This window comes from Bos grunniens, chromosome 13, assembly GCF_055505025.1.
Source record: "Bos grunniens cultivar Pamir isolate PY7600 chromosome 13, Bosgru_T2T1.0, whole genome shotgun sequence".
In the NCBI taxonomy this organism is placed as follows: Eukaryota; Metazoa; Chordata; class Mammalia; order Artiodactyla; family Bovidae; genus Bos; species Bos grunniens.
In genome coordinates, this window is record NC_141177.1 from 78,874,886 (window position 1) to 78,888,069 (window position 13,184).

General features: G+C 45.4%; 1 long non-coding RNA gene across 1 annotated transcript; it reads right to left on the bottom strand.

Moving 5' to 3' along the window:
• Positions 1–1,021: 1,021 nt before the first annotated feature.
• LOC147361278 (uncharacterized) lies at positions 1,022–10,937 on the bottom strand. The gene is made up of 2 exons (XR_015140007.1): positions 10,840–10,937; positions 1,022–1,193 (listed from the first exon to the last, which is right to left on the bottom strand). It is a non-coding gene; the product is annotated as an uncharacterized LOC147361278 (long non-coding RNA).
• Between the last annotated feature and the right edge of the window lie 2,247 nt (positions 10,938–13,184).

Genomic DNA, 13,184 nt, shown 5'->3' on the forward strand with positions numbered 1-13,184 from the left:
TGTGTCTTCCCAGCTATATCACTGCTACTGCTGATGTGAATGCTGTATTATAAACTGCTTGCAGCTAGAGTTCAAGGCACTCAGAAGTATGTCTTCCTAGTCTTCACTTGAACTGTTGAAGTCTGCGAGTGAGTGAAGGAAAGGACTGACTCTGATTTGATCAACAGGACAACTGTCCTAGGAAGTCCTTATGTGACTTGCCTAAGGCTTCCTTCAGCAGCACGACTGAGCTTAGAAGCTTCATGCCTGGGAATCCTGTCAGAGCTCTTGGAGTTTGAAACTACTTATACATCATTTCGACAATGATGACTTACAAATATCCATTTGTTGCTTAAAGGAATGATAAATAGAGTAGACACTTGAGACTTGGGAAAAATATGTCCCAAGGTCCTTTGTAAATCTAGAAGTATTAAAATACTATTAAAGCTATACTTCTCAAACTAGGTGGGGAAGTTTGAAGTCAATGCCCCTAGACATTTTTGTTGGAATCACAAAGAAATTGTGTATCACTTAAGAAAAGAATATTCAACACACCAACGGTATTTTTTATATAAGCCATAGAACACAAAGGTCAACAAAATCGATGGGTGGGAAGAGAGAGAAAATAAGCTGAATGCCTTTCAAAAGACATAATTTAAAAGAAAAAAAAAAAACAGCTTGAGTAACTGTCTACTGAAACATGTAATTTTTTTTCCATAAGAGACAGTAAATTATAACTGAAAATTTTAAGTGACCCGTTCAGACTCTTGAATATTCCATAAATATAGGATTAAAGTCACAGATGTGAGCTTCTGTTGAGTAAGATATTTTACTCTTTAATTTATAGGAAACTTTGTCCAACTAAGAACAGTCTCCCGCGTATCTCTGCATTCTTTTGATTTTCATAGATGCACTAGCAGCTGAATTTCTTGGGGGTAAGGGCAGTTTTAAGGTAGTAAAAAAAAGCTATTGTTCAGTTGAATTGCAGTATCATTTAGGTATCTTTTTGTTCCACATAGAAAACCCCAATCATACAGGCTGGTGCGATATCAGAATTTACTTAATTTGGCTTAAGTATCTGTAAAGTCCAGGAGGAGAGTTGGCTTGATTCAGATGTCCACACCATCATGAGGGCTGTGGAACTTTGCTTCTGCAATTCTGGTGGTTCTGTCCTTGTTTTGAGACTGGCTTCAAGCAGGTCTTCCATCTACTTCCTTGTTGAGAAAGAGAAGTGAGACAGAGTGATAGTCAATCTTGATATTTCACTCTGGCTCCAGTAGACTGATTATAAAAAGGATCCCAGTTCTCCACTTCTCCCTGAAACCATGCCCCTTGCAATGTGAGCCTATAGTTCCTCCCATCATGAAGTGGAGTCTATATCTCTATTTCTTGAATTTGGGCCGGCTTCCTGATTTGCTTTAGACAACAGAATATGGAATAAGTGACAAGGTTAGTTCTGAGCGTTGAGCCTCATGAGAAACATTTGCACTCTCATTTGGAATTCTGTCTCCACCATAAGAACAAACTAGGGGCAATGAAAGACCACACAGAGTAGAGATAAGCCATCTTCATGGGGACCAACCTCAACCAAACTACAACCAACCACCCACATACATGTGAGAGTCCGGCCAGAAGCAGCAGGGCCGCTCCCTGATCTGCAGCGGACTACAGACACGTAGGTGAGCCCATCTGAGGGCAGAAGAACCACACCGCTGACTTGCAGAATTATAACAAAAGCTCATCACTTAAGTTTTGGGGTGGTTTGTTACATAGCAATAGCTAAATGACATGCAGATCTTCTTTTTAAATCACCTGGTCAACCCACAGCCAATCACTATAACTGACTCTAATCCAAGCAAGGCCACCTTGAGCTGTGATGCCAAAAAGTTGGTTTGGGTTTTTCCATAAGATGATACAAAAGCCTGAATGAACTTTTGGGCCAACCCAACAGAAGTGGAAACCAGAAAGAACATCACAGGTTATTAGAAAGGGGATAGAAGGCAGCTGGACAGTGGGGATGGCTGTGCTGTGCTGTGCTTAATCATTCAGTCGCTTCCGACTCTTTGTGACCCCATGGACTGTAGCCCGCCAGGCTCCTCTGTCCATGGGATACTCTAGGCAAGAATACTGGAGTGAGTTGCCATACCCTCCTCCAGGGGATCTTCCCAACACAGGTCCCCAGCATTGCAGGCGGATTCTTTACCAGCTGAGCAGTGAAGCCTGGGGATGGCTAGGCAGTGGCAACACCCTGGCTACCACTATAGCTTCAAAAGAGCTCCCAGGTGGGTGAGGATGGAACGGGAGGATGAGGAGCGCCCCCCCCCCCAGGGGTGGGGGGTGAGTGGCTCTTACCCAAAAGCCAGCCTCACAGTACTTTCAGATATTTCATCTGCCTCCACACAGTTACAAGTTACTAACAGCCCTGAAACTTCCAGTTGCTTGAAAACTCTTGAAATGAATATGCCAAATCCACCAATGTCAACATTTTAAGTGCAAATGGTTTCTCACACTCCATATTACAAATATATATATACATTACAAATATATATAACACACATATATATATTACAAATATATATATATATATATATATATATATATATATATATATATATATATAAAGAGGCCAAATTCCACATCTTTTAAGTTCAGAAAGCCTTCAAAGAAGAGAGCTGACTGCACTAAGTAGGGCACATTTCCCCACGAGTATCTGATGCAGACTTTCAAGGCCCATAAGTCACACATCATTTTCTTCAGGAGCTTTGTGCAGCTGAGGCTTCCTCCTGCAATACAGATCAGTGCCACGAAACTGCCTTGTAACAACTGTTTTTGCAGTTAAATTAAAACACCATCAGATTTGGTTTAAATATGCCTTTCAAATTTTCTGTTCTAGGTGTTTTTTCTTTATGCAAGTGGAAAAAGATAAAAATTATGCTTAATATTTTTTAAAAAGGAAAAGAAAGCATATGCAATATAAGCATGCTAACCCAACAGGTATAAATGTTGCAAAAGAATCACCCAGGACAAAATCAGCAATGGCAGTTGAACTTCAAAGGGCCAAGAGCTACTATTAAGGAAGGAGGATGGTATTTCTTTCCAGTTGGGGGAAGAGATAATCATGGGGTTTCTGTGAGTCCACATCCCATGCACTGCATTTTCTCTCTTGAATCTCCCTTCTGCTTCTGGAAGAAAAAGACCTATTGCGTGCATATACTGGGAGAAGTGAGCTGCAGTCCTAAGAAAATGATTTAAAGGCATTTTAAAAATTGTATTTGTAAGCAGTCAGACTTTTATTACTAGACAGCATATCAAAGCTTAGGGGAGGCCTCTGGCAACTGATGAAAGAAGGAATTTTGGTGTGAAAACTGGCCAAATGGACTGGAGTGGATTTAATGTTAAAAACCCTGTGGATATTTAAGGACTCACTCATTAAAACTTGTGGAAAATTGGATTAGATTAAACAGCTGTGGAAAACAGGGACATGTGAATAAGAGGCCTTTCATCTTTAAAATGTTCCTATAACTTGACATATTTAAAGCGACCTCAGTAGATTATTGTGGTGCATTAACCATACTGATAGCCTCGATTCATCACAATTGCCTGTATCCATGTCCTTCAGTATCAGCCTCCCTAAACCCTGCGCTTGGACATGTGATGCTCTTTGGCTAACGAAACCAGTAAGCCTGACACATACAGACGCTTCAGAAGTGCTCGTGTGTTTTCTCTTTGTCTCTTCAATTCCTATCATTCTTGTGTTTACAAGCCCAGCCTTGCCTGCTGGAGTCAGTCCATGAAGCCCACAAAGTCACCTCAGTTTCATGGGGCTTGAACTCGTGAAAACACTGCATCCAGAAAATCTGGGAGAAGATACAGTCATTAAATCTTTAAAGAATCTTTTGTCTGACCTCGCCTCTGCTGCCAAAACCTGTTTTACTTATCACTTGAGACATAACAAATTGCCCTGAAATGTAGGTAATTAAAAAACAATAAACATTTATTATCCCATGGAGTTGCTATGGGTCAGAAATCTGGGTCCAGCTTAATGGGACTGGTCTGGCTTAGGGTTTCTAATGGAGTTGAAGCTAAGATGGGTGCAGGCAGCTGAAGACTTGACTGGGCCTGGAGCACCTGCTTTTGAGATGACTAACTTGCAAGACTGTTGTCAGGACACCTCAGTCCTGAGCCACGTGGATCTCTCCCCGGTATGGCTTGAGGCTCCTCACAACATGGCTGCTGGCCTCCCCAGAGTGAACGGCCCGAAACGGCAGCTCAGAATTGATGGTGTCTTCCATGGCCTGGTTGTCAGAATCCCACACCATTGTTTCTGCGATATTCTACTGGTTTCTCAGATTAGTTCCATTCCATGTGTGTGGAACCTCACAGTGATTTGAATGAGGACATCTTAGAGGCTAACATCTGCATATGATTTTATAGATTTGATCTGCAAGCCAGTGCTCAAAGAACCGTATGTGTCCTTCCAGATTAGTCTCTTGTATTACCCAATGTTTGCTCACCTTACCAGCTTGTAGAATCCAGGGAATGCTACTTCAGTGGTATACCCTGAAATCTGTAGACTCACTGGCTACCAGATGGTGAGATCTCAGTCTGTCCCTTTCCTGTGTCTCTCCGGCAGCCAGCAGCGTTGGCAGATGATAGTCGTATTTGTCTCACGTTTAATTCTTTCTAACCCCTGCTTCTGTCAACTGCAGTTGCTTCTCTTCCACGACTGGTCCACATGGCCGTTTCTGCATGGAGCTGTCCTCGGAGCCTGTTCTCTCTGATGCTACTGCTGTTGCTACCTGAACTCCCATTCCCAGATACCTCCAGATGCTCTGATGTTGAAGAGAATTCCAGTGGGTCACCAGCCACTTTCTGAGCTCTGGTGTTCACCTCTCTGGCTGAATGGAAGGAACCTTCTTTTTTGTCATGTGTGCATGTGTATGTATGTGCTTGTGTGCAGATGTGCATGGAGGCTTCCCTGGCGGTCTAACAGTAAAGATTCCTCCTGCCAATGCAGGAGGTTCGATCCTTGGATTGGGAAGATCCCCTATGCTGCGGAGCAAATAAGCCCACATGCCATGACTACTGAGCCTGCACTCTGCAACAAGAAAAGCCACCATCGTGAGAAGCCCGCATACTGCAACTCGAAAGTAACCCTCACTTGAGCAACTAGAGAAAGCCCAGGTGCAGCACCGAAGACCCAGCACAACCACAAATAAATAAATAAGTAATTTAACAAAAGAGGCGTGTGAAACGCATTTCCCTGTTTTAATTGGTCTACATTTCCCTCTTACTATGATGCAGAGGAAGGTGGAAGAGGAAATTTTCAGATGTCTGCTTAAAGATTCAAATGAAGTTGAATATAGTGGAGCTATACATATGACCTGGAACTCAGGTCTCGGCTGGAGATATGAATTTAGAACCCAGTATATACATCCTGCCCCCAAATAGTGGAGCTAGCTCTTGAGCTTTGCCATGTGCCTGCCGTTTACACATTTTATCCTGTTCATAGACTCTGTGGGCCAGTACTGGAGGAGGCACAGTGAGCACAGGTCCTCTCTGCCCCTGATATCTGGGACCTCAGCTGGAAGTGATGAAATGGCTGGGGCCAGAACAGCAGGGCTGCAGCATCCACTTCCAAGCTGGCTTCCCTCTCGCATCTCATGCCTGGGCGGAAGGGCAGACTCAGCTGGCAATGTCGACCAGAACGCCAACATGTAGACTCTCCAGCATGGTGGTCTCAGGATATTTCCAATGTGACCATGCAAGGCTCTAGGAGTAAGCATTTCCATTGAACGAGGTCATGTCCTTTGTTGACATAGCCTTTGAAGTCACACAGCATCACTTCTGTCGGACTCCAAGGACCACTGGAGTTCAAGCAAGTAGCCATTGACCCTATCTCACACTGAATGGAGTAACAGAGAATTTAGGGTTATGCTTAAAACTGCCACATCTTACTCATCATCTGTCTCCTGGGTGGAAAGAAAGCTCTGTGATCCAGGGATTTTTTTCCCCTTTTTTAAACTACTGTATCCCCAGTACCTAGAAATAGGAATATTTGTTAAATGAATGAATAGGGATATAAAACCATGGAAACAGATGAGATCACTTAGGAAGAAAGTACCAGAAAGTACTAGAGGGTTACAGAGCTCAACACTGAGCCCCTGGGGACATGCTAATATCTGGAGTCTGACAGAGGAAGAGGAAGAGACAGAGCTCTTTCCTATGGATTCCCTTAAGCCCTGAAAATCGGTCAAGGGGACATGTCTTTCTAGAACATTTGCTTCAGTCTCTGGATCACGTAGTATCTGGTTTTCTGGAATTCTCTGTCCTCGTGGCCTCTAGCTCACCTCTTCATGAGGACAGGGCAAGCGAGGACTTGTCCACCTCTAGGCCCCAGGGTTGGCCATAGGGTAACTGGGGTTGGACTGGGATGGACGGAGTTGAATGTATGGGCTAAGGAAACCATGCATGAGCAAGGAGGCCCCTGTTTTGTGCTGCGAGATAAAGACAGGGTTCTGGAGAAAGGATGTGGGCTATGGCCAGGAGCCTAGGAGCCAGGGACCACCTTGCCTCAACCCCCACGTTCCCTGGGGCAGGCCTCCCAGGGACCAAGCATTCAAAATTTGAGCCTGGCCTTACAGGCTGCTACAAAGTCATACTTGTCAAGGTAGAATACTAGAATATATTTTATTTAGCGATTTGTTAGCTGGACTTACAATTTTTCATATTTAAACACATAATTCTCAGGTTGCCACTTGTACAACTGTCCTGGGCTGTATAACTCTTCAGGTTGGGCTTGGTTCAATGGAGGGTCTGGAGTAGAAGGGTTGGTTGTGCTACTTCCAGAAGACAGAATATCTCAGACTCAACTCCAGTTCAAACACTCACAGCACTTGCAATTAAAATTTGCTAAAATTAGATTAGGTTGCCACCCAGGGAACTGTAAGAATGCCCTAATGAAATCACGACCTAAACGTCCAGGCTTCTCCCAGATATGATTAACAAAGATCAGGAATGTAGAACGCTTTTCCCATTTAATTAAGAATTTTATGAAGTAGGAGTCCTCATTTAAGCAACTAAGTATACATGTCAATCCTTGCATTTAAGTGCGTGTACATTTTGTTTTAAAATCCCCAAATCCAGCACTTATGAAAACCTTAGGCTGCATTATATGATACGAAAGGTGGGCTGATCAGAGACCCCTTTGCCCACGTGTGTCTGAATAAGCCAGGTTTACTTTCAAACATGCTTTCAGCTGTAACTGACTGAATGGGTCCTGTCAGCCTAGCTAATTAAATTTAGGGGGCAAATGGTCTCTGCCTAGGAACTACTGTGCCATGCATGACCTCTTTGATCCGATTCCTACCACAATCTAATATTTTATTATGGAAATTTTCAAGTATACACAAACACAGATTGTACAGTGAAATTCATGTATGTATCTCTCACCCAGTTCAACAATTATCAACATTCTTTTCAATTTTTAGTTTGGTAGTAATTCTACACTTCCATAATTCTCAAACTGAATCCTCTTCCTGATTGAAGGCAATAAGTTTTTTCTCATTTTGGAACTGCTTTTCCATTCAGTTCAGTTTAGTCGCTCAGTTGTGTCTTGACTCTTTGTGACCCCATGGACTGCAGCACATCAAGCCTCCCTGTCCATCACCAACTCCTGGAGTTTATTCAAACTCAAGTCCGTTGAGTCAGTGATGCCATCCAACCATCTCATCCTCTGTCATCCCCTTCTCCTCCCACCTTCAATCTTTCCCAGCATCAGGGTCTTTTCCACTGAGTCAGTTCTTCACATCAGGTGGCCAAAGTACTGGAGTTTCAGCTTCAGCACCAGTCCTTCAAATGAATATTCAGAACTGATTTTCTTTAGGATGAACTGATCCCCTTGCTGCCCAAGGATTTCTCAAGAATCTTCTCCAACACCACAGTTCAGAAGCATCAATTTTTCAGTGCTCAGCTTTCTTTTTAGTCCAACTCTCATATCCATACATGACTACTGGAAAAACCACACCTTTGACTAGATGGACCTTTGTTAGCAAAGTAATGTCTCTGCTTTTTAATATGCTGTCGAGGTTGGTCATAACTTTTCTTCCAAGGAGCAAGAGTATTTTAATTTCATGGCTGCAGTCACAATCTGCAGTAATTTAGAAGCCCCCAAAATAAAGTCTGTCACTGTTTCCACTGTTTCCCCATTTTTTGCCATGAAGTGATGGGACCAGATGCCATGATTGATTTTCGTCTTCTGAATGTTGAGCTTTAAGCCAACGTTTTCATTCTCCTCTTTCACTTTCACCAAGAGGCTCTTAAGTTCTTCTTCACTTTCTGCCATAAGGGTGGTGTCATCTGCATATCTGCTGCTGCTGCTGCTAAATCGCTTCAGTCACATCTGACTCTGTACGACCCCATAGATGGCAGCCCACCAGGCTTCCCCATCCCTGGGATTCTCCAGGCAAGAACACTGGAGTGGGTTGCCATTTACTTCTCCAATGCATGAAAGCAAAAAGTGAAAGTGAAGTCGCTCAGTCATGTCCGACTCTTCCCGACCCCATGGACTGCAGCCTACCAGACTCTGCAATCCCTGGGATTTTCCAGGCAAGAGTACTGGAGTGGGTTGCCATTGCCTTCTTGGCTGCATATCTGAGGTTATTGATATTTCTCCCAGCATTCATGATTCCAGCTTGTGCTTCATCCAGCCCAGTGTTTCTCATGATGTACTCTGCATATAAGTTAAATGAGCAGGGTGACAATATACAGCCTTGACATACTCCTTTTCCTATTTGGAACCAGCCTGTTGTTCCATGTCCAGTTGTAACTGTTGCTTCCTGACCTGCATACAGGTTTCTCAAGAGGCAGGTCAGATGGTCTGGTATTCCCATCTCTTTCAGAATTTTCTACAGTTTGTTGTGATCCACACAGTCAAAGGCTTTGGCATAGTCAATAAAGCAGATGTTTTTACTTTACTTCTTTATTTTTCTTTATCTTATCACGTGTGTGATTCATCCTTCTTTGTAGCCCCAGAATGATGGGGCCTGGGACCAGGGCAGAAATGAATGCCTTCATTCCAGTTAGGGGTTTTCACAGAATTCTTGTTTGGCTACTAGTCTCTCCTGATTATTGTGCAAATGTTCCCATTGTTAACCAGAAAGGAAAAATGCTTCCAGGAAGAAATTGGAACGATGACATCAATTTAACACTGCCTTTGGGGGTTAGCACAAATGACAGGACAGCAGGAAGCAGTAGAAAGAGCTCCCCCTGACAAGAGAATCTACATGATTCTGAGAGTGGCTCCCAATCAGGCGTGGCACTGACAAGGCCCTGATAATGACCTGTGAAAGACCGCTTTCTGGTTGCACTTGGTAATTTGTTTCTCTAACCAGGGCGTCTTAGCAGGAGTTTAAGAAGACGGCACAGCTCCTTGTAAATGGCAGGCACATGGCAAAGCCTGAGAACTAGCTCCTTTTATTTTTTTAGGCTGCAAGAAGCCACGTGTGCTGCCTCTCCTTGTCCACTGGCTGGTTGGAGATCAGGGGTCTGGCCGCAGTCGCCCAGGTTCCCACTTGCCCTCATCATGGGACGGGGGCCTGTGGCCTCTTCAGGGGGGTCTCTGCCCCTCTCTCTCCCCCAACTGTTGTGAAGTGCTCTTGTGTTGTGAGAGGCTAGGGCGGTTCTCACCCCACCACCTTTCCTGATGAATGTGGGCACGGGGTGGGGCAGGAATGGGATGGATTGCCTGAGCTCAAGGGTGAAAGCTGGAAGGCGGGGAGCAAGGGGGTACTGCCATTGAGGAAAGACATAGAAAAGAGAGGGACATGTGCAAGCCAGAAGGGTCTCAGACTTTCCAGATGAGGCTGACTTCAGGAAACTCGACACCATCAGAGGCTCCAGGTATTCTGGGGCTACCCCGAGCCAGACTGGGTTCTTTCTTTCTTTTTAAATTTATTCTTATTGGAGTGTAGCTGCTTGACAGTGTTGTCTCCGTGTCCTCTGCAGAACAAAGTGAATCCGCTCTACGTCTACGTATGTCTCCTCTTTTCTGGATCTCCTTTCCATTTAGGTCACTACAGAGCACCGAGCAGAGTTCCCCGTGCCTTACAGTAGGTTCTCATTAGCTATCTATTTTATGCATACTTTGTACAGACTTGGTTCTTTCTGGTGCAGGACACATCCTTTCAGCGCCTCCAGGGCCCGAGGGCAATGCTTGACAAAGATGAGTCAAGGCAGGCCGGTTTCTTGTCTCCCTCTCATCCTCAGATGGCTGCTGGGTCCGCCCTGCACTCTGGGCTCTATTTGGAGGCCCCGAAGCTGAAGAGCCTCTGAGCAAAAGCCCTGGGGAGGCCATTCACAGAACTCTAATGGACGGCTTGGCAAGCCTCAAAGGCTCCTTGGGGAGCATGGGAGGCGGGCCAGGGAGGGTCCCAGAGCTTCCTGGCTTGTCAAGATTCAGTAGCACTGCTTCCCTTCCTCCTCCTTCCAAAGACTTGGCCTCTAGAGGAAGCTCTACATCAGTCTCTCCCTCCCTCCCTCCCATTCCTTTCCTGACTAATCTTGCTGCACCTTCCTGTTTCTAGTCACTTTCCTGCTCATTTCTGAAGCCGTCAGGAGTTGGAGGCCAAGGTCACGTGTAGATGGAAGATCTGGTTTTCTCCATCTGATAACTGTCTGCCTGGAAAGGAGGGAGTTTCTCTGCCATTACAGGGAAGAGCTCCGTTCATTTTCTTCCTGACTTCTGAACTTGGTCTGAATAAACACTGAAGAACGGCAATAAAACCCACCACAGACACCCGAAATCCACCCCAAATTAAGAGTTCTCTGCACATTTGGTCAGTCTGGACATGGGAATCTTACCAGAAATGGCTGCAGTCAACTCTTTGCTTTCTCAGGAGCTGTCTGTAGAGGGAAGCATGTTGCTCCTGAGTGTGAGGAGGGGAGGAAAGGGGGATGGGAACCTTTCACCTTGCGTTGCTGGGCAGAAGTTTGCCCAGGAGATGCTCATGTTCAGCCCAGGCTTCTGATTGGTGGATGGCAGCCAATCTCTGGGAAGCCCCCAGGGCCTGAGGCACCCATTCACATTGGATGCTCCCTCCAAACCAAACTGGACCTACAGTCACGGGGCTTTTCCTAAGGGGAAGACTGATTTTTCTAGGGCATGAATTGCTTCTTTCTGAATTTTTGATAAACTCATGTGGCAAATAAATCTGACATTCGGGGAAGGCATGCAATTCTCCCCCAGATTTATAGCAACTCTTTTAGCAACTGAGGCTCTGGCTGGTAACTAACAGTAATCAAGCATAATTCCTCAGTGGGGAACACAGGATCTAGGATACTCCACCAGTGAAAACTTTCCGTACTGCGGGAGAGGAACAGAGAGAGAGCAGGAATGCTGGTGAGGGAGGGCTTCCTCAGAGAGGAAAGGAATGGAAGCAGAATCAAGGGCATTGCCTTATTTCCCAAAAGACCAGAGAGGAAAGAGCGGACTGACAAATACACGTGTGAGGTGACAAAGCAGTGTTACAAAGGCCACACCGAGCACTTGTTCACTAAGGCCACGAGACAGAGCAGATTAAGCAGGTTCTCGCCACACAGGCCTTAGGAAAGCAGGTGATACAGCCAGCCCGTCAGTTGTTGGGCTCTTCCTAAACCTTTCCACCTGCTGATTCTCCTGGGTGGTCCCCGGTCAGGAACTCTCTAGGAGACATGGAAGTGAGCAGCTCCCAGGAGAGAAGTTACATGACGTTTCCTGCTCACCTGAGACCCCATGCTTCCTCTCTGCTCCTGCCACCCCCCCACTATTTATATCCCCCCAGGACTGGCTGAGCTGTGATATCCCAGTCCAATCCCTCTTCCCTTCCTGACCCTCTGAGGGCCAACACTGCCTGTCTTCGTTCCTGGGCGAAGCTCTTGGACCAGCACAGGTTTCCTGGGGTGTTGCTGTTAATGATGATGAAGACATTCGAAAGGGGATTTCCTTGGCGGTCCAGTGGTTAACTTCACCTTCCACTGCAGTGGGTGCAAGATCGAGCTAAGATCCCACATTCCTTGTAGCCAAAAAACCAAAACATAAAACAGAAGTAATATTGTAACCTTCAATAAAGATCTTAAACATGGTCCACCCACATCCATATTTTTTAAAAAAACCTTAAAAAAAAAAAAAACAAAAAAAAAAACAACCACACAGAAGGGAAAGGCTCCTTCCCACCCACCTCCACAGCTCTTTCTTGTTTTCCCAAGGCCTGGCTTTTGAGTACAACTGCACAGCAATGCCAAGGGCAGGTATACAAGAGCAGAAGGGATGCTGTAAGTGACAAGACAAATCTGACACTGAGGTGTCTGCTAGCTCCAGGTGAAGACTCCAGGGTGAGGAGCTGGAGCTAGCGGGCAAGAAGTGGTCTGGGGAGAAGACACAGTTGTGCCTGGGGGACTGGGAACCTCTTGGTAGAACAACCAACTAGTTACCTGGGGAGGAGACCTGCTAAGGGAATGTTTTGGCAGTTTAAGGGCACGAAAGGGATTCCTTCTCCTCTCCCCTACAAAATAATCATGTTCACTAGTGCCTTTTGCTCAAGTGGAGTCTCTGTGGACAACTTCAGCAGGAACTGAGTCTGGGGCCAAGTTAGAAGCAGCACTGTATGCTCGTGTGGGCCCCTCCCACATTCCAGGCACATGTGCTCACTGCCTGATGGCATAAATGGTCCAATTAAATGAAACTGGGTCATTTGTAGAGACACGGATGGACACAGAGTGTCCTGTCCTACAGAGTGAAGTCAGTTAGAAAAACAAACATCCTACACTAATGCATATATGTGGGATCTAGAAAAATTATATAGAAGACCTTACTGACAAAGCAGAAATACAGACACGGATGATAAACGTATGGACACCGAGGGGGAAAGGCGGGGGGTGCAATTGGGGTTGACACATACATACACTATCGATGCTGTGCCGTGCCGTGCCCAACTGTGTCTGACTCTTTGCAACCCCACGGACTGTAGCCCGCCAGGCTCCCCGGTCCATGAGATTTCCCAGGTGAGAATACTGGAGTGGGTTGCCATTTCCTCCTCCAGGGAATCTTCCCCATAGGCATCAAACTCTTGTCTCCTGCACTGGCAGGCAGATTCTTTACTGCCGCACCACCTGGGAATCCAAAGCAACTACACTCCAGTAAAACTTAATTTTAAAAATTTACTAAAAAA